This window comes from Trichosurus vulpecula, chromosome 5, assembly GCF_011100635.1.
Source record: "Trichosurus vulpecula isolate mTriVul1 chromosome 5, mTriVul1.pri, whole genome shotgun sequence".
NCBI lineage: Eukaryota > Metazoa > Chordata > Mammalia > Diprotodontia > Phalangeridae > Trichosurus > Trichosurus vulpecula.
In genome coordinates, this window is record NC_050577.1 from 86,411,899 (window position 1) to 86,434,953 (window position 23,055).

General features: G+C 38.9%; 1 protein-coding gene across 5 annotated transcripts in view; it reads right to left on the minus strand.

Moving 5' to 3' along the window:
- DNAJB6 (DnaJ heat shock protein family (Hsp40) member B6) overlaps nucleotides 1-21,144 on the minus strand; it is a 132,329-nt gene extending 111,185 nt beyond the window's left edge. For 2 of the 5 annotated variants that reach the window (XM_036758975.1, XM_036758974.1), the window contains exon 1: nucleotides 20,904-21,094. The gene's annotated coding sequence lies outside the window, so the exon portion shown is untranslated. Of the gene's footprint in view, nucleotides 1-20,903 lie in introns of all 5 variants that reach the window. The other 3 variants (XM_036758973.1, XM_036758976.1, XM_036758977.1) reach the window with 3 other exon arrangements.
- Nucleotides 21,145-23,055: the final 1,911 nt, after the last annotated feature.

Here is a 23,055-nt window from a genome sequence, read left to right on the forward strand (position 1 = left end):
ATACCAGGCAAAGGAGTTTGGACTTTAAGTTAATAGGGAGCTACAAAGGATTTTTTTAAAGCACTGAAACAACATTTCAAGCTCTACAACATACAAAGACTTTGACAGTTATATACAGGGTGAACTGGAAAGGGAGGGCTGAGTGCCTTTATCAAGCTGTTGGCAGCAGTAAGTAGGCAAAATACCACAGAGAACTTGATAAGGGGTTATACATGAAAAGGAAGAGAAAGTTAAAAAAAAAAAAAACTTTGTAGGGTAGGAACAATACCTTAAGCCCCTGTTCCATGCAAATTTGGCTTCTTTTTCTTTAAAAGGTATGTGAAACCATCCTCAAAAATGGACTGCATCAGGGAACTAAAGGTTCGGATCATTAACATCATTTTCTAGTCATCTGAGGATAAAACAACCATGATGAGGAACTCCAAGCACCCTCTCTGAGGCTCAGGACCACAATGGCAATTCAGGTAAAGGAGATTCAGTCAGCTGCATCAACTGGAAGTGTCCTCCATATACAGGGTGTCCCTGTGTATGTATTTGTTGAATAACCTTCTCCTGCTATGGCTAAGTATATCTCCCTTTGTTAACTGCTGATAGACCCAACTACTAGCGGACTGGCTCAAGGAAAACCCAGCCCAGAAATTTTTGTAATTCCCAAGTTTAGAAAAATGAGAAACCAAGTGAATTAATAACGAAAATAAGAATTGGGAAATAAAAGTGCTATTGTAATATTACCTGGTCAGATTGCATTTGGAAGATTATGTTCAATTCTAGGCAACACATTTTAGGAAGGACATTACAGTAAATAGACCAAAAATGACTCAATGAATTCGAATTCAAGTTCAAATTTAATATGCAGATGAGATGATGTTATATCAAATTTTAATGACTATGAATTCATAAATGATATATAGTTGTAAAGTGTTACTTAAAGCAGACTGTTATTTTAAAAAATATATTTTTAATTCAGAGGAATGCCTAAAGTTCTCTATAGAGAATTTACAAGAAAACAAGAGTAAGAAGAAAATCACAGAAAGTGAGAAAGGGGAGATAGGTTACTATCTGCACCAGAAGGTAATACCCACACCAGTGAAACAAATTTATTGAAATATTAAGTATATAATATGGCAATATGTTTTGCATGATTGAGTATGTATAACCTATATCAAATTGCTTACTGTCTCAGGGAAGAGGGAGTTGAGGGCGAGAGAGAGAAAATTTGGAACTCAGTATTTTTTTTAATGAATGTTAAAAACTGTCTTTACATCTAACTAGGGAAAAAATAAAATATTATTTTAAAAAAGAAATATTAAGTGTAAGTCTTCAAACTTGTAACAAGTGCAATCTTAAAATGAAGAGTTCTACCTATAGGTTAAGAAACAAGTTTCAGATGGTAAACTTGAAGTACTCCATCCATACAATTAAGTATTAGGTCATAGCTCAATTTTATCCTAAGGCTATCACTATTCAACATAGAAAGCTAATTTTGCTTCCTCTCTTCTTATAGCTGTCACACTCTTAGATACAGAAGTAAAACAGTCTCCTCCAAATATTTAACCATAGAGAAACAGAACTATGAAAGGCTTTCATAGTTTGGATATTTCATACAGAACAGGTGTTAAAATATTTTTGGTAATATACAAAGCACTCAAGATACAAAGATGAAATACTATAACATTATCTCTGCCTTCAGTTCACAATCTAGCAGAAAGTTAGGATGTATACAAACTATAATATGTGTTATATGATGATTTAGTGAACAGGTAACCTGAGAGATTCAAGGAGGGAAGAATTTACTCCATACTATAGTCTCAGACATGGTTTTTTGCTTATGCAAAAGCACAGAAACAGAAGAGGAGAAAATGAAATCAAGGAACTGCTAGTGGCCCAATTTGGTTACAGAGTACATGGAGGTTCAGAGACTCAAATAAGGCTGGAAATAATGCTAAGTTGGAGCTAAACAATAGAAAGTTTTGAATGATGGCCAAAAGTAGTTCAAACGATAGGCAAGAGAGAGCTACTGAATTAGAAGTATGGGTATACCCTAGCCTGATCATTCCAATTATTTTTAATTACTTTGGTACTGTCAGTCTAGGAATAAGATTACTGGGATCTTATGATATTAGGAGATATGCTGGAGGTAGAGTTAATTAGGCTTTGGCAAACGATTAGAGATCGAAGTGTGTAAGAAGAAGAGTAAAAAATAATTTCAAAGTCTCATGCCTGATGACTGACAAAATGACGGTATCATTAACAAGCATTTCAAATTAGCTAAACAGGCTATATTTTTTGGAAGGAAAATATACCCCACTCCTTCATAAGTGATTTTCCTTAAGTATACCACTGCCTCTACTAATAAACTTTAAAAATATTTTACTCAAAAAAAAAAATTTTAAATTTCCCCCACTTAAGGAGATGGGACAGGACAGACATCTCAGGTAATTCCTTATTCCCTACACAGCAGTACTCATTTTGGACCTACCTGACTTCTCCACCACACCCCAAGCTAAACTCGTCATTGAGACATCTCATCATCTTGCAAGATCCACCTAATTACTCACAGCTAATCAGTACCCTGTGACTGGAGGGTGAAGCCATAAACTCCATTTTAGTATAGGGGAAAGAAGAGACATTTCCTCATTTCTCACCCAGTAGCACTCTTCTGGACCTCTTTGACTTCTCTGGCAGCCTTTATTTTGGATTTGACTTCTCCACCATGACCCCTGTGTCCCACCCCCTTTTAGCTTTGTGTGTTGTCTTCCCCATTAAGGTCTTTGAAGTAGAGGGCTCTTTCATTTTTTTATTTGTATCCCCAGGTCATTGCACAGCACCTAGCACACACCCAGGACGCATAGTAGGCATTTAATGTTTACTTACTATTAAATTAAGGGCTTGTTATAAAGTTTCAAATAGAGATGAAGATTCTACAAGCTGTGGATTGAGATGAGGTGTTAAGATTTTCCTATTCCATCCCTTACTAGTTATCATTTCCATATTTAATGAAGCCAGCAAGAATTGGATTCTCTGCTCAATGAATTAGTCACTTACTTCTTGAGTAATCCAAAGCAAACCTTATGAAGGTACATATATGGAGCCCAGTGTTTCCCATCACTATGGGGATATACCCACGTATTTTAAGTAGCAAGCTGAGATTTTCCTACAACAATTGCACTTTCCCAATTGCACTATCCTGCAAGCACAGAGCAATTTTCTCCTATAATATTCCTTTCATTTCTAGGATTTGAATCCTAATTGAGATAGGATCCCAGAGATCTTCAGTCCCACCATTAGCTCCTACTCCTCTTTCTCTTTTCATTTCTATTGTCAGAATATTCTTTTTCCAAACACTATGACTGAGGTCAACAATTATGGGTCAAAGCTGCTTCTATGATAGTCAAATGAATTCAAGGCGCCTAAATCCATTCAAAAGAAATTACACCTAAAAGTTTCCAATAAGCTCTGCTGAATAGCAATAACCTCAGCTTTTTGGGATTCAACAATTAACTTCAATAAAACAACACTGCCATTAAGAAAACTTAGGAAACATTAAATACATACCACACTGTGTACTCAAATATCAGGAATAATCATAATAAAGTTACTTCTAGACAGCCAGTTAGTGTCCCTAATGTTGTTTTCTTTAAATGGCACCTTTGTTGTTGAGTCCTTTCTGTCATGTCTGACTCTTCCTGACACCATTTGGGGTTCTCTTGGTAAGGATAAGGAGTGGTTTGCCATTTCCTTCTCCAGAGCATTTTACAGTTGAGGAAATTCAGGTAAACAGGGTTAAATGACTTGCCCACAGTCACACAGCTATTGTCTAAGGGCAGGTTTGAACTTAAGAAGTCTTCCTGACCCCAGGCCCAGCACTCTATCCACTGTGCAACCTAGCTGCCTTATCTATCTGAAGTAAAGATACCCCTGTTCAATCACAATTTCAATTAAAAATAATAACTGCTGACAGTGATGCAGTAATCTATGATTTTGCAAAGCACTTTACAAATATCATTTGATTTTCATAGCCACCCTGTGTGGTAAATTTACTAATTATTAACCCTATTTACAAGAGTCTTCCGATGAAGCAGGTTCAAAGAGAGGTTAAGTGACTTGCCCATGGTCACACCATTAGCTAAGAGCCAAATCTAGGCATTTAGGAGTTTGCTTTTTTGTAAGAGAAGATTACTCTATGGGAGGGGGAAAGGAAGGAGAAGTTTATGTACTGGAAAATATAAGTGATATAAGAACAAAAGACATTTTTTTAAATTTTAACATCTCAATAAAAGTCAAAGAAAAAGGTTTACTCCATTTTTCCTAGTCACAATTTTTTTTTTATTACTAAATCTTTTCAGGGTCCAACACAGCAAAATTTTGACATCGTACAATTTGTTTGCTCCATGTCCTTCTCTGATAATGCTATATATTTTCATCCTAAGCACAAATGTCAGTTTTATTAAAGTCTATGCCATTCCAATATTATTTGTGACACTTACCAACAAATTATTGATTTCAAAACACAAATTCAATCTTTAGAATCTGCCTTTAAGGGGACAACATTAAAAATATCTTGAAGTTCTATAAATACAGATCCAAACAGGATTCTAAAGCCCTTAAGAACTCTGAAAGCAGACTATTAGAGCAGCTCAGTATTTATACAGTGTTTGACTTGGGCTTCTAGGTACTCCAGAAGTAAAGTAAAAAAAAGTTGGAAAAAACTAGTATTAATATTCCTTTCTACAAGTCAATTCAAATCTCAACACAATAAACAATAGGGTAGTGGCCAGAATACCTGAATTTCATAACCACAAAACCCATTTGTTACATTGTTACATTCTAATGATGGTCTTTAATTTTAAATACCTTTGGCAATTTTAAAAAATTTTAAAAAAATTTTTTTAATTCATTTGCAACAGTGATTTCCCTAGAGAAAAAATGAACACCTGAACATCTTTCTAAATGCCATGTGTTTAATTTATTTAAAAAAAAAATCCATGGTAAGGCAGTCTGATGTGTAAAGCAGAGCTGGCCGCAAAATCACAAAGACCCGGGTTTAAGTCCCGTCCCACCTTTGACCCATATGGGCTGTAACCCTGAACAAAACATTTAACCTCTCAGTGTCCAAGGAAACTGAGACTGTAGATTACAGAACTTCTGCTGATCTGCATTGGTGCTGGGCAGACTTCGACACTAAAAAATCACAGGTCTGTAAAAAAATTTTGTTTTATACTTTGACAGAAACATTTACCTACCTTAAAAGTACACTTAATTAGCAAGTCACAAAACGTTTAATTATTTCTATGCAACAAATATTTACTAAGCACTCATTTGTAAAACATCTAGGAAGGTACCAGGTAAAAACACAACCCTCTCTGCCCAAAGTTTTATAGTCTAAGAGAATGAAACACCTAATAGTATAAATATCAAGAGGCAGGTTTTAGTGCTATCAGCAATAAAAATCAGAATAAAAGGGGTACCTTCTTATCATCCTGCCTAGAAACCTCACCCAGAAATTAGTGCACCTGAAGTTGTGTTATCACAGGATTTCAGATTTCTAGATGAAAGGGGCCTGCCTTAGAGTTTGGAAGATCATAAATTTAGATTGGGAAGCAATCTCAGAAGTCATCTTGTCCAACCCCAAGCCCCTCCCCCCCACTCCCCCCCCCCCCCCGTTTTAAAGTTCAGGAAATTAAGGGACAGGGAGCAAAAGTGATTTGCCCAAGATAACACAAGCAGTAAATGGAAGATTTGTGATCGGAGTTTGTCCTGACTCCACTCCAGATCCAGCAGTTTCTACTTCATGATAAAATAACCCACAAACCACATGAAGAATATTCAGAAATTAAAATGAAAGATTGTCAAAAGAAGTTTTAATCACTCCCAAGAAGTCTCCCTCTGTGAAGCTCCTCTAAAAAGTTCTTTGAAATTTTTTAAAATAAGATTTTTAAGGGCTATGCCCCCCAAAATCACTAAACTCTGAATATCCTTTAACCTAGAAATATCACTAGGAGACCTATACTACAGAAGAGATCAAAGAATGAGGAAAAGGACCCACAAGTACAAAAATATTTATAATCTTCTTGTTGTAAAAACTGAAAACTAAATGAGTGTCCCCATCTACTGGGTAATGGCTAGACAAATTATAATAAATGAATACAAGGAATACAACTATGAGATTATAACAAAACGGAAAGTTTCAGAGACACCTGGAAAGACCGTACAAACTGATGCAGGACAAGAAGAATTTATAAAAGAGCAACTTGTTTAAGTATACTTATTACAAGTCCTTTCTTTTATTTTTCTTCAATGCAGATGGGTGGAATGATGGGGGAGAGAAAAGGGGAAACAGAGTAATAGAAATTGGATAGCAAAAAACAAAACCTAAAGAAGCACGTCAATGAGGCATTGTTTCTAAAAGCACAGAAGAAAAAAAAAGGCTTGAAAAAGCAAAGATAATCAGGGTGGTGTGAAAACTACAGGTTAAATTTACTATATACCTAAAGAGAAAAGCAAGCCGCACATGTATAATCTTTTTCTGTTCTAATGTGTATAAGGAAATGACTTTTATTTTTGGTGTTTAAGTTCCTCCACTCCTGACTCCAGACTTTTTTCTCCACCACGACCCCTGCAAGATGCTTTCCCTCTCCTCCCCAACTTTTCAGCTTCCTTTTAGGGATTTGTCTTCCTCATAAGAATATAAGCTCCTGGACAAATATGTATAGTAAGGTCTTACATAGATGCATATGAATGTAGAAGTCTATATACGAGCATGATTATAGATATCAAACTATATGTATCTATAAGCAAATATATGTTTTACAGGTATATGTATGTGTATATACACACGCACACAGCTTTGTGTGTCCATGTATGTATGTGTGTGTGTGTGTGTGTGTGTGTATCCGAACTTAACTGTACCCTGGGGGAGGGGGGAAGAAGGGAGAGAACAAAAGAAAATTTACAAGGAAGCAAAACAAAAAAAACCTCAACACAATGAGTAGTATTATATAGGCTTTCTTGAAATGGAAATTTATTACTGTATATGTTGAATCATCTCTTACATCCTGCTGTACACACAGCAATGCTTTTTTCCCCCTTTTCTTATTGTGTATTTAAGTTTTAGTGTTTTAGTGTCTAAAATAAATTTTTTTTTAAAAAATCATCAATACATAACAGGAAAAAAGAATACAACTTTCTTAAGAACAGGAACTGTCAAAAAAAAAAAACAGGAACTGTCTTTTTCTTTTTGTTTCTATTTCTCTTCTCTCTCTTCAGCACAAGTGATGAGCACAACGTGGTTAATAAATGTTTGTTGTTCACTTCACTTCTGTATTTCTTGTAATCAACATCTCATCCAAATCTCATTACAGATTTTAACTTATAAACTTTGGGGAAGCAAAGATTTCCTCCTATACTTGGAAAAGAGAATAAAAACCTTTGTAAAAAGACAACTGGCCAAAGAAACCCAGCCATTTGCTGCAAAATTAAATATACTACAGTCTAATTAAGTCCAGAATTATAAAGACATTTGCTGGCCAATGCACTAAGGTAGCGTGGGATAAAAATCATCCAAATGAAATGAACCATAGCTTTCAATAAATTCAATGTACTTCTTTCAGGATTGTGAAGTTCTTAAGGAGAAAGATACAGGTTTCAATATTTATTGACCTTGTCACACAATCAAGCAACAAATTAAAGCTTCTTAACTTAGATATTATTAAACACCACCTACAGTGCAGCATCTAGGTGGCACACTGGACAGAGCACTGGCCCTAGAGTCAGGAGGACCTGAGTTCAACTCCAGCCTCAGATGCTTACTTAGCTGTGTGACCCTCGGGCAAGTAACCCCATTGTCTCCCAAAAAAAATTTTTTTTTTTTTTTTAAAACAATACCTATACTCTCCTCAGAGATCTCCAGTCACTCTGGACTAAGGGGTCTTCAGCCAATCAGGTAGGTGGAGCCTCACCCAAGAGAAATCTAAATGGACTGATATCCTACCCCACAGATCGTAATTTCCCTGTAAGCAAGCGGGCTGGAATATATTACTTCCTCTATTTAAGTCCAGACACATACACACAGGAGCTTCCCTAATGAGCCTCACAAACTTGTAACCTAAAGATTTGAGATTAAAAAGTAGCTTCTCTTCAATAAAAAAGTTAGGGGCCCCATCTCATAGTGATTTTACGAGGCATTTTTATTTTTTTTAATTTTAAGTTTTCAACATTCATTTCCACAAGATTTTGAATTATAAATTTTCTCCCCATCTCTACCCTCCCCCCACCCCAAGATGGCATGTAATCTGATTGCTCCTTTACCCAGTCTGCTTTCCCTTCTATCATCCCACCCCCACCCCCCACCTTTTTCCCTTTCCCCTTACTTTCCTGTAGGGCAAGATAGATTTCTATACCCCATTGCCTGTATGTCTTATTTCCCAGTTGCATGTAAAAACAATTTTTTAAACATACTTTTTAGAACGTTGAGTTCCAAATTCTCTCTCTTCTTCTCTCCCCACCCACCCTCCTTGAGAAGGCAAGCAATTCAACATAGGACACACATGTATCATTATGCAAAACACTTCCATATTAGTCATGTTGTAAAAGACTAACTATATTTCCCTCCATCCTATCCTGCCCCCCTTTATTCAATTTTCTCCTTTGACCCTGTCCCTTTGCAAAAGTGATTTGTTTTTGACTACCTCGTCCCCCAATCTGCCCTCCCTTCTATCATTCCCCCTCCCCCATCCCCCTTCTCCCTACTTTCCTGTAGGGTAAGATACCCAGTTGAATGTGTATGTTATTCCCTCCTTAAACCAAATCTGAACTGAAGACAGCAACATTCACTCATTCCCTTTCACCTACCTCCTCTTCCCTTCCATTATAACAGCTTTTTCTTGCCACTTTTATGTGAGATAATTTACCCTATTCTATCTCCCTTTCTCCTCCCAATATATTCTTCTCACCCCTTAATTTTATTTTTTTAGATATCATCCCTTCATATTTAACTCACCCTGTGCCCTCGGTCTATATATGTGTGTGTGTATATATGCATATGTGTGTGTGTGTGTGTGTGTGTGTATGTACTGTATTTCTCCATGTATAAGATGTTCCCATGTATAAGACCCACCTTAATTTTGGTGCCCGAAATTTGAAAAAAATGTATTACATAAAGTTATCGAACTCAAGTTTTATTCAACTGCTCATAGCTTTCAGGCATCTTTTGGGCAAGTCTGGTACGTGTACGCATGCTTAGTCCATTCTGTTTCATGAACCTGAAGCACCAATTGTGTCCTTCTTTGAAATCAGTAACTTGTTTTTCATCAGCAATTCTTCTTGCCTCATGCTGAATCACCTTTGGGGACACAGGAATTCCAATTACCCTTTGCTCTTCAATCCCTATCTTCAATTCCCTCTCTAAATCAGGCCATTTTGCTGACTTGCCTCTCATGGCCGCCTTCTGCAGTGGCATTTTCAGCAGGGTTTCTTCTTCCCGTAGCTAGTCTCAGATTGTTTTCTCAGTTGGAGGAGGACCAAACTTATGTTCAGCAGCACAATTTCCATTCACTTTTGCAAATTGGATCATTTTTAACTTGAATTCAGCACCGTATAAAAATCTTTTCTGAGCCATTTCTGGGCAGAACGTGGCAAAACATAACCTAATATACCAGTAACAAACGCGAAACAATGAGCACAAAAACAACATGCACGAAAAAGCAGGAAATGCAAGTAAAAAAATCTACAACCCCTGTATAAGACGCACCCAGTTTTAGACCATAAATTTTTTGCAAAAAGGTGCATCTTATACATGGGGAAATACGGTACATTCCCTTCAAATACCCTAATACTGAGAAAGGTCTCGAGTTACAAACAGCATCTTTCCATGTAGGAATGAAACAGTTCAACTTTAGTAAGCCCCTTACGATTTCTTTCCTGTTTACCTTTTCATGCTTCTCCGGATTCTTGTATTTGAAAGTCAAATTTTCTATTCTGCTTTGGTCTTTTCATCAAGAATGCTTGAAAGTCCTCTATTTCATTTAAAATCTATATTTTACCTTTTAGTATTATACTCAGTTTGGCTGAGTAGGTGATTCTTGGTTTTAATCCTAGCTCCATTGACCGTCATATTCCAAGCCCTTCAATCCCTTAAGGTGCTAGATCTTGTATTATCCTGATTGTGTTTCCACAATACTCACATTGTTTCTTTCTGGCCGCTTACGATATTTTCTCCTTGACCTGGAACTTGGCTATATCCCTAGTTCTCTTTTTGGGATCTTTTTCAAGAGGCCATCAGTGCATTCTTTCCATTTCTATTTTACCTTCTGGTTCTAGAATATCAGGGCAGTTTTCCTTGATAATTTCTTGAAAGATGATGTCTAGGCTCTTTTTTTGATCATGGCTTTCAGATAATCCAATAATTTTTAAATTATCTCTCCTGGATCTATTCTCTGGGTGAGTGGTTTTTCCAGTGAGATATTTCACACTGTCTTCCATTTTTTCATTCTTTTGGTTCTGTTTTACAATTTCTTGATTTCTCATAAAGTCACTAGCTTACACTTGCTCCATTCTAATTTTTAAGACAGTATTTTCTTCCGTGGTCTTTTGGACCTCCTTCTCCATTTGGCTAATTCTGCCTTTTAAGGCATTCTTCTCCTCATTGGCTTTTTGGACCTCTTTTGTCATTTGAGTTATTCTATTTTTTAAAGTGTTATTTTCTTTAGTATTTTCCAGCAAGCTATTGACTCATTTTTAATGATTTTCTTGCATCACTCTCATTTCTCTTCCCAATTTTTCATCTACTTCTCTTACTTGATTTTCCAAATCCTTTTTGAGCTCTTCCATGTCCTGAAACAAATTCACATTTTTCTTGGAGGCTTTTGATGTAGGCTCTTTGACTTTGCTGACTTCTTCTGGCTATACGTTTTGGTCGTCTTCATCACCAAAGTAAGATTCTATAGTCTGAGTCCTTTTACACTGCCTGTTCATTTTCCCAGACAATTAAATTGACTTTTGAGCTCTTTGTCAGGGTATGAAGGCTTTCAGAGTGGAGAGTGCTTCAGGGGTTTTGTGCTGCTGTTTTCAGAGCTATTTCTATTCTGAGGTGGTTTGATACTCCTCTCCTAGTCTGTGCTCTTATCTGTGAGTGCAAGTACTCCTTTCTGCCCTGTTAACTACCAGGAGGAGCACTCCCTTTCTACAGCCACCACAAGCTCTTCCACACCGAGCACTCCTCCCCCAAGGACTACCAACCAGACCCAAGCAGGGCAAAGTGAGAGAACACTGCCTCAGCACCAGCAAAGAGATCCCTGTACTCTCACTCTGCTCAGCGGTTTGATTCCCCCCACTGTCTGTGGGCCTGGAGTTCTGGAAGCAGCCCCCACTGCTGGGGCCCCACTGTGCCCTTCTCTCACCCACATCCAACAGTTTTCCCACTGACCTGCTCAATTGTCTTTGGTGTTTGTGGGTTGAGAAGTCTGGAAACTGCCACAGCTGCCAGTGATTCAGTGCCCTGAGGCCTGCTCTGCCCATCCTGGTCTGTCCTGGCACAGCCCACACTGGGCTGCACTCTGTTCCCAGTAGGGTGCAATAGACCCTCCCCAGCTACCATCCAGGCCATCTTGGGCTGGAGACTTGTTTCACTCTGTCATTTCATGGGTTCTGTAGCTCTAGAATTTGTTTAGAGTCATTTTTCACAAGTACTTGGAGGGATTTGGGGGAGAGCCCAAGCGAGTCCCTGTTTTCACCCTGCCATCTTGGCTCTGCCCCCAGGCTTTTTTTTTAATGACTGAAATCACACCTAAATTCCATCCCATAAAAAAGTGATACTATTCAGTTCTAGCACCCAGTAGCACATTACTTATGGGAACTAAAGATCCTGAAGACTGCAAAAACGGCAAACACTATTTTTTAAACCAAAAATAATGACACAAATGACACAATTTAAAAGGAAAATATTCTTCAGGTCTGTAGAGCTCCAATATTGTCAAATCACTATTTCTAACTTAATAAAAGGTAAACAAAGTAAAAGGTAAACAAACCAATAGTTTTGTTTAATTTATAAAAAATTTTTAAAAACTGATAGGCAAACAACACTTAAGGAAGAATAGTTACAACATTTAAGGGGAAAATCTGTGAATTATCTAAAATAAGTTATTAAGATATCACTTCAAAGTTCCAGTTTCCCATTTTGCAAGAAGCAAACTGCATCATCCCAATCCTCTCCTAAATCAATGGTCAGGGGAGACAGAATATCACAAGGCTTAACATACTTAACTTATAAATGAGAGGGACTGACAACAAACATGATGGGAGGGGAGGACTGGTGGGGGACAGGAATTGATATCATTCTGAACCAGAATGCAAAAGCACAAATGGCTTTCTTTCAATGCACCTCAAACATTCTCCTTCAACTTTGACCACAATCTGCTCATAGATCGACCTGTTTACCTCAAATATTGTTCAAAAGCTTTTACTTCAAAGCTCTTGACTGACTAAAACATCAGCTGTCCAAAACCCTAAATAGTTCTTCCTAAAAGCTTTTTTCAAAGGATCTGAGATTTTACTCCTAGAAGGAGCAACGTTTTAACCATTTTATATTTTTTTTCTAAAATGCATTAATAGTTCATTTATATAAAACTTTAAAATTTATAAATCATCTTCCTCACTACTACCCAGTAGGGGTTTTTTTGGTTCAAGCCTGTGATCTCATCAGTGTAGGGAATTCCCAGTATAAAAACTCTCTCAATTAATGAAAATTCACAAATTGTAATTTGTTAGAAAGTTACTTGGGTCACTGAGAGATTAAATGACTTGCCCATGGTTACACAGAAGCAGAACTCAAACCCAGGTCCTTCCACAATCCAAGGACAGCCCTCTAGCCAATATAACGTGCAGCCCTTGTGAGGTAAATAGTATATATTATCCCAATTTGACAGACAGAAAGTCTGGGTCAAAAAGGACAAATAATTTTCCCATGGTCACATAACCAGTAAAAATTTGAACGCAAACTATTCCCAAATTTAATGTTCCTCACTCTAAACCATGCTATTTTTCTCTGTGTTAGAGTATACTAAACAATTTGACCTTTTTCCACAACTCAGGATCACTGTCCATTGCTCTGGTCCAGTGTGAGGTATCCAAGTTTGTTCCCATACTAATTGGCAGAGATCTTTTGTGCTTTTAAAATTTTTATGTCAGCTTTTGGGGTTTTTCTTACTCCCTCAGATGTTTTTTCTTGCATTTTTGGTATGCCCTCCTCTATAAATTGCTGCACATGCGAAAACCTGATAAACAAGCTTATTTAAACTCAGCTTAAAGTCTGAGTCAATAAATTCAACATAGGAAGCTGGAAGGTTTGTCCCATGAGTCAAGTATACAAATGTAAAGCATCCCATTCAACTTACTCTCTGGATTTCCCCACATCATTTCTAGCATGACAACTTTGCCCCAGTGAGCTCTGGACTGGCCCCTTCTTGTGTTGGTTGTTTTCCCGTTAAAAAGTAAGCCCCCTGAGAGTAGGAACAGTCTCTTTTACTTGTATTTGTGACCCAGAATGTTGCACAGTTCCTGGCACTTAAACAAGTATTTAATAAACAATTTAACTCTACATTTCATGACAACATTTATTTTAATCGATGGAATGAAAATTTGCTTACTTTCTGGTTCCTGGCTAAGTTCTACATAGGTGAGCAATTATTATTACACATAAAGAAGCTCTCACTAATGGCCTCTATTTTTTAAACAATTTCTATATGGATCTTTCAAATAGTTATGTCTGGGTGCCAACCTTGAGTTTCATACCTCAAAGCAAATTGTCACATTTATATATTTTAAACAAGTCATCTTAACACCTAAATTACATTAATAGTTTATAAACTGGTCTATCTAGGCATTTCTTTTTACAAAACTAATAGAATACTCCTTAAATGCGATTTTCATAACCTCCGCTCCCAGGCCAAAGAATTAATAATGGTTCCATACCATTTACATATCAAAAATAAAATCCTTAACTTACTAACTCAGGGCTTGAGTTAACAACTTATATACATCTCTAGATAGAAACCTGCCTCCCCCCCTCCAGTCTCTCAATCTAACCAAACTAATTTGCTTGCTAACCCAGCAAAGACTGATTCCTTCTTCTAGGCCTTTCTTTGTATGCCATTTCCAAATGAGGTGCCCTTTTCCACTCTTTTCCAATCCTCTGAGTTCAGTATCTCCAACAAGTTTTCCATGATGTTACACATTTATCCTTCTTTTACTGTCTGACATAATCATTATGAATTTACTTGTTTTCAAATAATTGAGACACTTATTAAACAAAGCTGAAACTCCAGAAGCCTATCCAACTCAAATCATCATAGATGATTGTAGTACTGCAACAAATTCAAGAGAACAAGTTCAGGTCTATCTCAATCTTACCCAAGGGTAGAGCCCAAAGGTTCAGAAGATAATATAAACCATAATTTCTCCAGAAATTCAGAAAAGGAACCAAAACAAGTGTTTTGTTTTACCCAGGAGAAATGGATTAGTCTAAATATTCTTTTTCAGGGAGCAGGAAGCTAGCAAAAGGTCCAAGGAGGGTAGGATAGATTAGCTAGAAAAGCTTCCAGTTTTCTCCAAGTCAAATTTTGACAGTATGTATTTGTGGTCTGGTTTCAAGCATTCTGAATTCACAGGTCAGACAATTTCACATTCGATTAAGTAGGAAAATGTTCTAAAGTCAAACTTACCATTAAATTACCATAAATCATATTATTTTGCACTTCACTAAGCTTGCTTGCTAGTGCTCTTAAGCACATGAAAGGGACTTACCTACTCAAATGAAAAGTTTAAGGTCAGGGACTGAAGCCTTTTTTTTTTTAAACTCTACCTCTACTACAATGCCTAGTACACATAGGAAACTCAATAACAGCTGAGTGAGGGCCAGAGTCAGGCCCTCTGATACTTACCAGACGAGTGCCTCTGCACAAGTTGCTTAATCTATAAATTCAAGTCTAAACATTTATTTATGTACCAGACACTGTGCTAAGCAGTGAGGATACAAAGAAAAGCAAGACATTCCTGCTCTCAAAGAGCTCAAAGTCTAGACACCATATAAACTACATCCAAAGTTGAGTACAAAATAAATAGAAAATAACCAAGAGAGAAGGTACTCTAAGGAGCATTAGTAACAGCCTTCTGTAGAAGGTGGGATTTTAAATGGAACTTAAAAGAAAGCCAGAGAAGTCAGAAGACAGAGACTGAGCATTACAGGCATGAGGGTCAGTGAAAATTCCCAGTGCTAGGAGATGGGAGTGTTTTGTTCCAGAAATAGCAAGGAGGCTAGTGTTACTGGTGTTTGGTAAAAGGAGTTTTCTCATCAGGAATTCCCAATACCAATAAACTTGAAAGTAAAAGAAGGTTAAAATAAAACACTAAGTAATTTCCTGTCTTATAGTTTAAAAAAAAAATCACTTCTACAACATGGAGGAGTCACAGAATTATACAATGTTTGGTAGTTTCCTCCTTGACTGAATTCCCTAAACCAAACTGAACATCTTTGATAGATGAATGTGTTATTTTTCTGGGTTTTAATCATCTCAGTAGTACTACTGGACTAGCATCCATCTTTCTCTTTGGATTATTCTGACCTCCAAAGCAAAAAAAAACAGCTTGCAAGCCCACTACTCTGCGATGTAAAACTATGATGATAACCGTTAGGAGGAGGTAGGGGTGGGCCAACTCAAAATCTCAATTAATCCAGAGCAGAACCAGAACATTGCACACAGCTACAGCCACATTGCACAGATGACTAACTTTGACAGACTTAGCTCTTCTCAGCAATGCAAGGTTCTAAGGCAACTCCCAAAGACTCATGATGGAAAATGCTATCCGCATCCAGAGAAAGAATCAGAGTCTGAACGCAGATTGAAACATGCTATTTGCTCTCTTTTTTTGTTTTGTTTTGTTTCTTCTTTCTCATGGTTCATTCCATTGGCTGTAATTCTTTACAACATGACTAACGTGAAAATGTTTAATGTGAAAGTATATGTAGAGTCTATATCAGCATGCCATCTTGGGGAAGGGGAAGGAGAGAAAATGTAAAACTCAAAAGCTTGTGGAACTTAATGTTGAAAATTAAAAATAAATTTTAAAAAATTATTTTAAAAAATCTCAATTAATCCTCTACTTTTACAGAGGAGGCTGAAATCCAGACAAGTCAAATGACCTGACCAAGGTCATTCAGCTAGTAAACCACAGGACTGGAACTTGAACCTCAAAAATCTGTATTGAATAAATGGAAGCTTCTATATAATAAATATAGATAAATATTAAAAAAACACCTTAATTTCTAGACTAAACTTTACAAATAAATTATGTTGATATAAGCCAATATGTAAAAGAATAAATGAGATGGCCGGATAGAAATGTTGGGTATATTAGTTAAAAAAAAAAAAAAAAAGAAACTGGGAGTTCTTCCAAACCAAGACTACTCAACCTTACAGTTCCAGCCTTGTAGTCCCAGCCTTATGTCCCAGAAAAGATATAAAGCAATTACTTTCAAATTCAAATTACAGTTGAATCACCTACCATTTCAAAGTTCTCCCCATTTTAATGCTCATATACCAGTTTAAAAAAGAAACAAAACACCACTATAAACACCTAAGGAAATTATAAACCAAGATAATGATACCTTTACAGGAGGGCTCCAGATAGTCAAACAAATACTTTGCCCTAGCCAGTGTTGTTAAATAAAAGATTAGCAGATCAAGCAAAAACTCTTTTACAAAGAAGTTCTAAAAGCTTGCTACAGCTTCATATAAAGTAAGATAATTTCAAAAACAACCCATAATATTGTCTTGTGGCTGCCAGTATAGTAGTTTCGATTTTAGAGCAGCACTCATGACTTATAAGCACAGTATTACTGCTCCATTAAAAAACAAAACTTTTCTCTGTAATCTTCATGTCAACCCTGAAAGGAAAATGCTTCCCGCTTATAAAAAAGTTACAGGTGAAGTGTACCGAATATCTGTTATTCAATCTATAAGGACATAAACCTAGCAAGTCCCTAAGGATTTATCAGAAGTCTAGTCTTCAATTTGAGCTGACTTTCAGTTTTCTATACCTCACATTTCTTCATTTTCATCACTGTCTCTGTACCTACTTATTTTTCTTTTTTCACTACACTCAGTTTCTTCAAACTCAAAAAAACGATCTTTATTTCCACTCCCAGTCTTAAGTACTGTACATTTTGCATATCCATTAGCTATAACCGATCTGACCCCATGTTTGGAAAACTAACCAAATCCTTGCCATGTTTCTCCACTAGGTGGTGCTTCTATTTGAATTTAAAAGAACCCCAGAATGTTAGGGGAGTAAATCATCTTTTTTATGTGAACGCATCTTCGATTTTATGATGAAAATTAACAATGTTATTTGAGTTGCTGATTCAGAAGTACACTAAATTATTCTTAAAAGCTGTTTAAATCTATTTTTCAAAATCTCCTACACTTACATTTGAAGGAATCCCATGGTAAATCTTTTTAAGAGGCAATTAATTGCCTCTTCCCACCAAAAGGCCTCTTTCCACGTTACTGCCTAAATGTAAACTTCTCCACCAGAGAGCAAAATTTCTGTTCCTCCTGGAAAAGTTTCTGGTCCAGACCTGGTGAAGGACTGCCACCCAAAGACTAGTTTAGATACACACAGAGAATTCACAGAAGGTGACTTTTTTGCAGGTACATCAATTCTTTAAATCAGAAATTCGTAACTTCGTTGGGAAGGTGTCAAACTATTTTGTTTTGGGTTTCTTTTGTCTGATAGTTTTTGTTTTGCATTTTGGTAACTTATTTTGATATAATTTATGCACTTAAAAACATCCTGGTAAGAGGTCCTCAATAGTTTCACCAGATAGCCAGAAAGGTCCATGTCACAAGAGATTAAGAATCCCTACATTAAACTGTCCACTAAAGCAATGGGGAGATTGTAATCGGTGTATGTGTAAAGTATATCTACACCTATGAAACAGAGTCTTTTGAGGCATTTAAAAAGAATAAGATCTGTTTGATGTTTCATAAAATGTATTCAGTAAAAATTTCTAGTGAGTTTTAGAGCCAAGACCTAGTTTAGAGCTGAGACCTCAATTCTTTCATATTACAGATAAAGAAACAGAAGCATATATAAGCTATTTATCAAGGTCACAAAGCTAGCTAGTAGCTAAACAGGACTAGATACATTACAACTATCAGTCTAATGCATTCTATAGTACACTGTCTCCTGCTGCTTAAAAAGGTATACATATGTAATTCACCCTAGAGCCAACTTTTTCTAAATCACGGGGGGGGGGGGGGGGGGGGGAGTGTGTATATTATGAGAGTCAGTGTCAAAAAGTCAACAGAAAATTGGTTTTGTAATCAGCAAGACCTGGATTTAAACCCTAACTGGCATACTCATGGCTATGCGACTCTAGGCAAATTATTTCACCTCATGTCCCAAGCATTACATAAGTAACAACTTCTATCAAACGGTACTGATAAGCACTGGCAGCATTTCCTCCTTGACTGAATTCCCTAAGCCCAATCAAACACCTTTGATATATGAATGTGTTATTTTTTCCAGGTTTTAATCATTTCAGTAGTACTACTGGAATGGCATCCATCTTTCTTCTTGGATCATTCTGACCTCCAGAGCAAAAACACCTTGCAAGCCCACTACTTTCAGATGTAAAATTATGATGATAACCATTTGAAGGAGGTGGGGGTGGGCCAACTCAAAATCTCAAACACTTTAGCCCTTACAAGTCACCTTTTGTTCAATCTTGTCACCCTCCCACACTACTTTTTTGCTCTTATTTAAGAAAAATTCTACCTTAAGTATCTATACTTATAGTCAGCAGCCAAGCTGCATTTTCTCCCCAACTTCAAATTCTACAATAAAACAGTAGACAGAACATACTGTATACTAAAAAATATGGAGTGTGAACATCCATTTGTGTTTTCCAAACTAAAACAAATATGGCATATTACCTTCTAGAGAAGCTAACACATCCAAAAGTATGTCTTATATTCCACTAAGAAATTCTGCATGGGAGGGAAGAAGTTTATTATTTTGTGCCTGACCCCGTACTAAGTGCTTTACAAATATCTCATTTGTTCCTAACAACTTTAAGAAGCAGGTGAAATTATCCCCATGTTACAGATGAGGCAACCTGAAGCAAATAGAGATTAAGTGAGCTTGCTGCCCAGGGTTCCACAACTGGACAAGCATCTAAAGCCAGATTGGAATTAATGGATATACGTTATATATTACTCATTTTCCAAATTTTGTTTGCTGTTTCTATCCAATGTCAATTCCTTTTGGAGAATCATTCATTTGACCTGTTGATTACATAAAAGGTAAGCAACTAGAAACGGTACTTTCATAAACGTACACTGGAGTGAACAAATTTTATAGTGGTCTACATTTTTTTTCTCTTAAACTTCCTTAGAAATTGATTAACATCATTTTACCAGGAATTGTATGACCTGGCTGCACTGACAAACCGGTTGATTGTTTAATATAAAACGGAACTACAGGTTACCTTTATACTAATAAGGAGATGTTTACTTTTCAAGTTTTATAATTCACTGGATCTGAAGTCAGGCCTATCTGCCTGAGTTTCCTCATCAGTAAAAATGGATAGAATAGCACCTATCCCCCAAGGTTGTGTCAAGGATAAAATGAGCTAATACTAGTAAAGTGCTGGTAAAATGTTAAGTACTAAATAAATTCTACTAGTTGCTATTATTTCCTCCCCCTCTCTTAACCATTATCCTCATAGTTTATGCTAAAAAAATTTTTACTTCCTACATCTCTTATCTTTATTCTAATAAAAAGTTTAACAAAAAAAAAAAGCTTTGAAAAAAGGGCAGAACTGGGTAACTTAAAAACACAGTCTCCCATCTACCTACCCCTAAGTCTGAAGGGTCTCTTACCCTACTGTATCTCCCCCAAATTTGCCGGACACTTTAGTCCTGCATCCAGTCCCACTTGGGCGATATCGGCAACATCCGCATGGCCTTTCACACGGAACGTTCAAATTCAGTATTCCAGGAGCTGGGCAGCTTCGAGTTAAAACCATCTGACCAGCCCACAAAACAAAACACCTCCACCTTTCCGGAAACCCTGTCTCTACCTCGTTAATACGGGTTTCTTGAGCTTCTCGAGGGCAGGGGCTTGACTTCTGCCTTCCTCGGTAAGCCCAGCGCTTGGCACGGGGCACACAGTAGGCCATTAATAAATGCTGACTGAATGAGAAGGATCCACGGAAAGGGCACAAACGTCTTTCCCGTCTCGGCCAGGTATTCACAGTCTGATCTAACCAACTGCATTTTGTGGGAGAAGAGGCCTAATTTTGGTCACGCGATAACAGGGAAATAGAGGCATTGCACTAGCCGGTGACACTAGACAAATCAATCCGCCTTCTCCCGCAGGCCCGCGGACCGCCAAAGTACCCCCGACCATACCGAGGCTTTCGACGCGTTCCCGGCCCGGCCCGAGGTTCGGGCTTTCGGACCCCGGGATGACGGGGGACGGGCCGAGAAGCCTCCAAAAGGACACCAGGGCTGAGGCGACCGAGAGCCAGGCGGGGGTGAGGCCCCGAGCGTCCCGACGCGTCCTCCGCCCCCTCCCCCAACGACCCGGGCCGCAGGAGCCGGATGCCCAGCGGCAACGGGCAAGGACACCGTAGCGGGCGCCCGGGCTTGGAAGCGGAGACAGAGGGCACCCGCCCCGCCCCACATGCAGGCCGCGAGGCCCTGGGAGCCGGCACGCCGGGCGGGTCATCAACACTGCCGTTGCTAAGGCGCCGGGAACAAATCTGCCAGTGGCCAGGCCCCCGCCGCCGCTCGGCCCGTACCCCTCCTCCCCGAGTCCCGGGCCCTGGCAGGAGCCTCCCTTACCCGAAGGGGGTTGGCAGCTGGCGGCGGGGAGGAGGAGGGGCTGGGCGGCAAGGCCCGTGGTCTCCTCTCGGCTCCGACGCTGCTGGTGGTGGTGGTGGTGGCGGCGGCGGCGATACCTCGCGCTTTCCTTTCTCTCCGTTTCTCCAACAACAAACAGGAAGTGCGTCAGACGTCGGAGCGACGCGGCGACGCTTCACTTCCCTTCCACCATTAAACCCACTGAGCCGGAGGCGGTGGCTGCGGCGGTGGAGGCTGCTGCGTCTGTCCTAGGTCTGCCCCTCCTACGCCCCGCCCCCACGCCACCTTCCCGAAAATTCTCCTCTTGTCTTGGCGGACGCGCCGGCCGCCTGTGGCCGTTGGCGCCATCTGCGGGCCGCTAAGTTAGTAGCGGTAGGGGAAACTCAGTCGCGACCCCCTTGGGCCCACCCGCGAAGTGGGGCCACCCGGGACTCCCCGCTATCCCCCCCCCCCAGTCATCTGCTCTTGAATACACACACACACAAACACACACACAGTCAAAGACCTCCCTCCTTCACTGCCCTTCCCCCCAGCGACCGTTAGGGCCGATGGGGGAGGAGGGGAGGGGAGAGCCGTAGAGGCACCTCGCGGACTCCGGGAGGGCCGGGGTCCGACCTGCGGGGAAAAACGCTGAGACTAAACCATTTATTAGCCGCCTGTGGCGTCTTTACGCCGGGCGCTGAGTGAATGAAGGTTCTATTCCACCTCATCTGTGCCAGGGTTACGGATATGCAAAGGGGCACCGACTACTGCTGCCCTCATGGAGTTTACCATCCAGGGAAAAGGACAGAACTCTTCCCAAAAGTCTGCGCATTCTGTCTGTAGGTCTGCCTCTCCCCTCGCCGCCCTGCCCCCATACTAATAAAGCTGGTGGCCTTTTCTCGATCTTCATCCTTGAAATCTAAGCGACATTTGCCGTCGGAGATGCCCTTTTGGCGCTCTCCTAACTGCTCATCAGTGCCCTTTGCAGGCTGAGCATCCATATCCCGCCGCCTTAGGTCTTCCCCAAGACTCCCTGGTAGCCCCTTCCCTCTTTTCTCTCCACGTTGTCCTCCCTCACTTGGTGTCCTCAGCTGTAGACTGTGGTAGAAGGAGCTCAGAGCCAGGAGTCAAACCCGAGCTCAGATGTGACCCCGGGACAATTACTTCGCTATGTGACTCTGGACAAGTCACTTAAATTCTGTTTGCCTAAGTTTCCACATCTGTAAAATGAAGATAATGATGGCACCAAGCTCCCAGGGTTGTCGTGAGGATTAAATAAGATGATAATTGTAAAGCACTCAGCACTGTGCCTGGCACGTCTACACCACCGATTGTCTCGTGGTCATTTCCAAGAGAAGATAACCCATAGGCACTCCAAATTCAACACATACAAAATGGATTTTATTATCTTTTTATTAATAGTTTATTATTATTATATTTCAGATAACAAGTATTTTTTTCTTTAATCTGTTCTTCCCCTCCTCTCCCATTGATCATTTTTTTGTAAGCTGAAAAATAAACCCCTCACTACATAGCTATGGAGTTCAACGAAATGTGTTCCCACATTAGCTAAGTCTTGTTCCTGCATATTAAATTATCACCTCTTTGTCAGGAATTGACCGACCTGCTTTTTCTTTTTTTGGACTTGAGGTTTATCATTGCACAGATCAGAATTTTAGTCAACTAAACAGTCTATAATGTTGTTAATATGGTATAAATTGTTCCTCTATTTCTGCTCACTTTGCATCAGTTTGCCAAGACCTTCTCAATTACCTCTGAAATTATACATCATTTAACGTTGGTAAAATGGTCTTCCACTACATTCACATACCACAATTTGTATAGCCATTCCCCAGTAGGAAGATACTTCCTTTGCAATTTTGAACTTAAACCAAAAGAGTTACTATAAATATTTTTGCCCATATTGATCCTTTTTTTTCTTTCTTTGATTTCTTTGAGAGTACAGGCCCAGTAGTAACGTAGCTAGGTCAAAGGGTATACAGAGCTTGGTAACTTTCTGGACACTGTTCAAAATTGTTTCTAGAATGGCTGGACCAATTCATAGGTTCACCATCAGTGAATATGTTTTCCCAGGGGCTGACATTTGTCATTTTCTGATTTTTTTCTCATCCTTGCCATTGTGAAAAGTGTG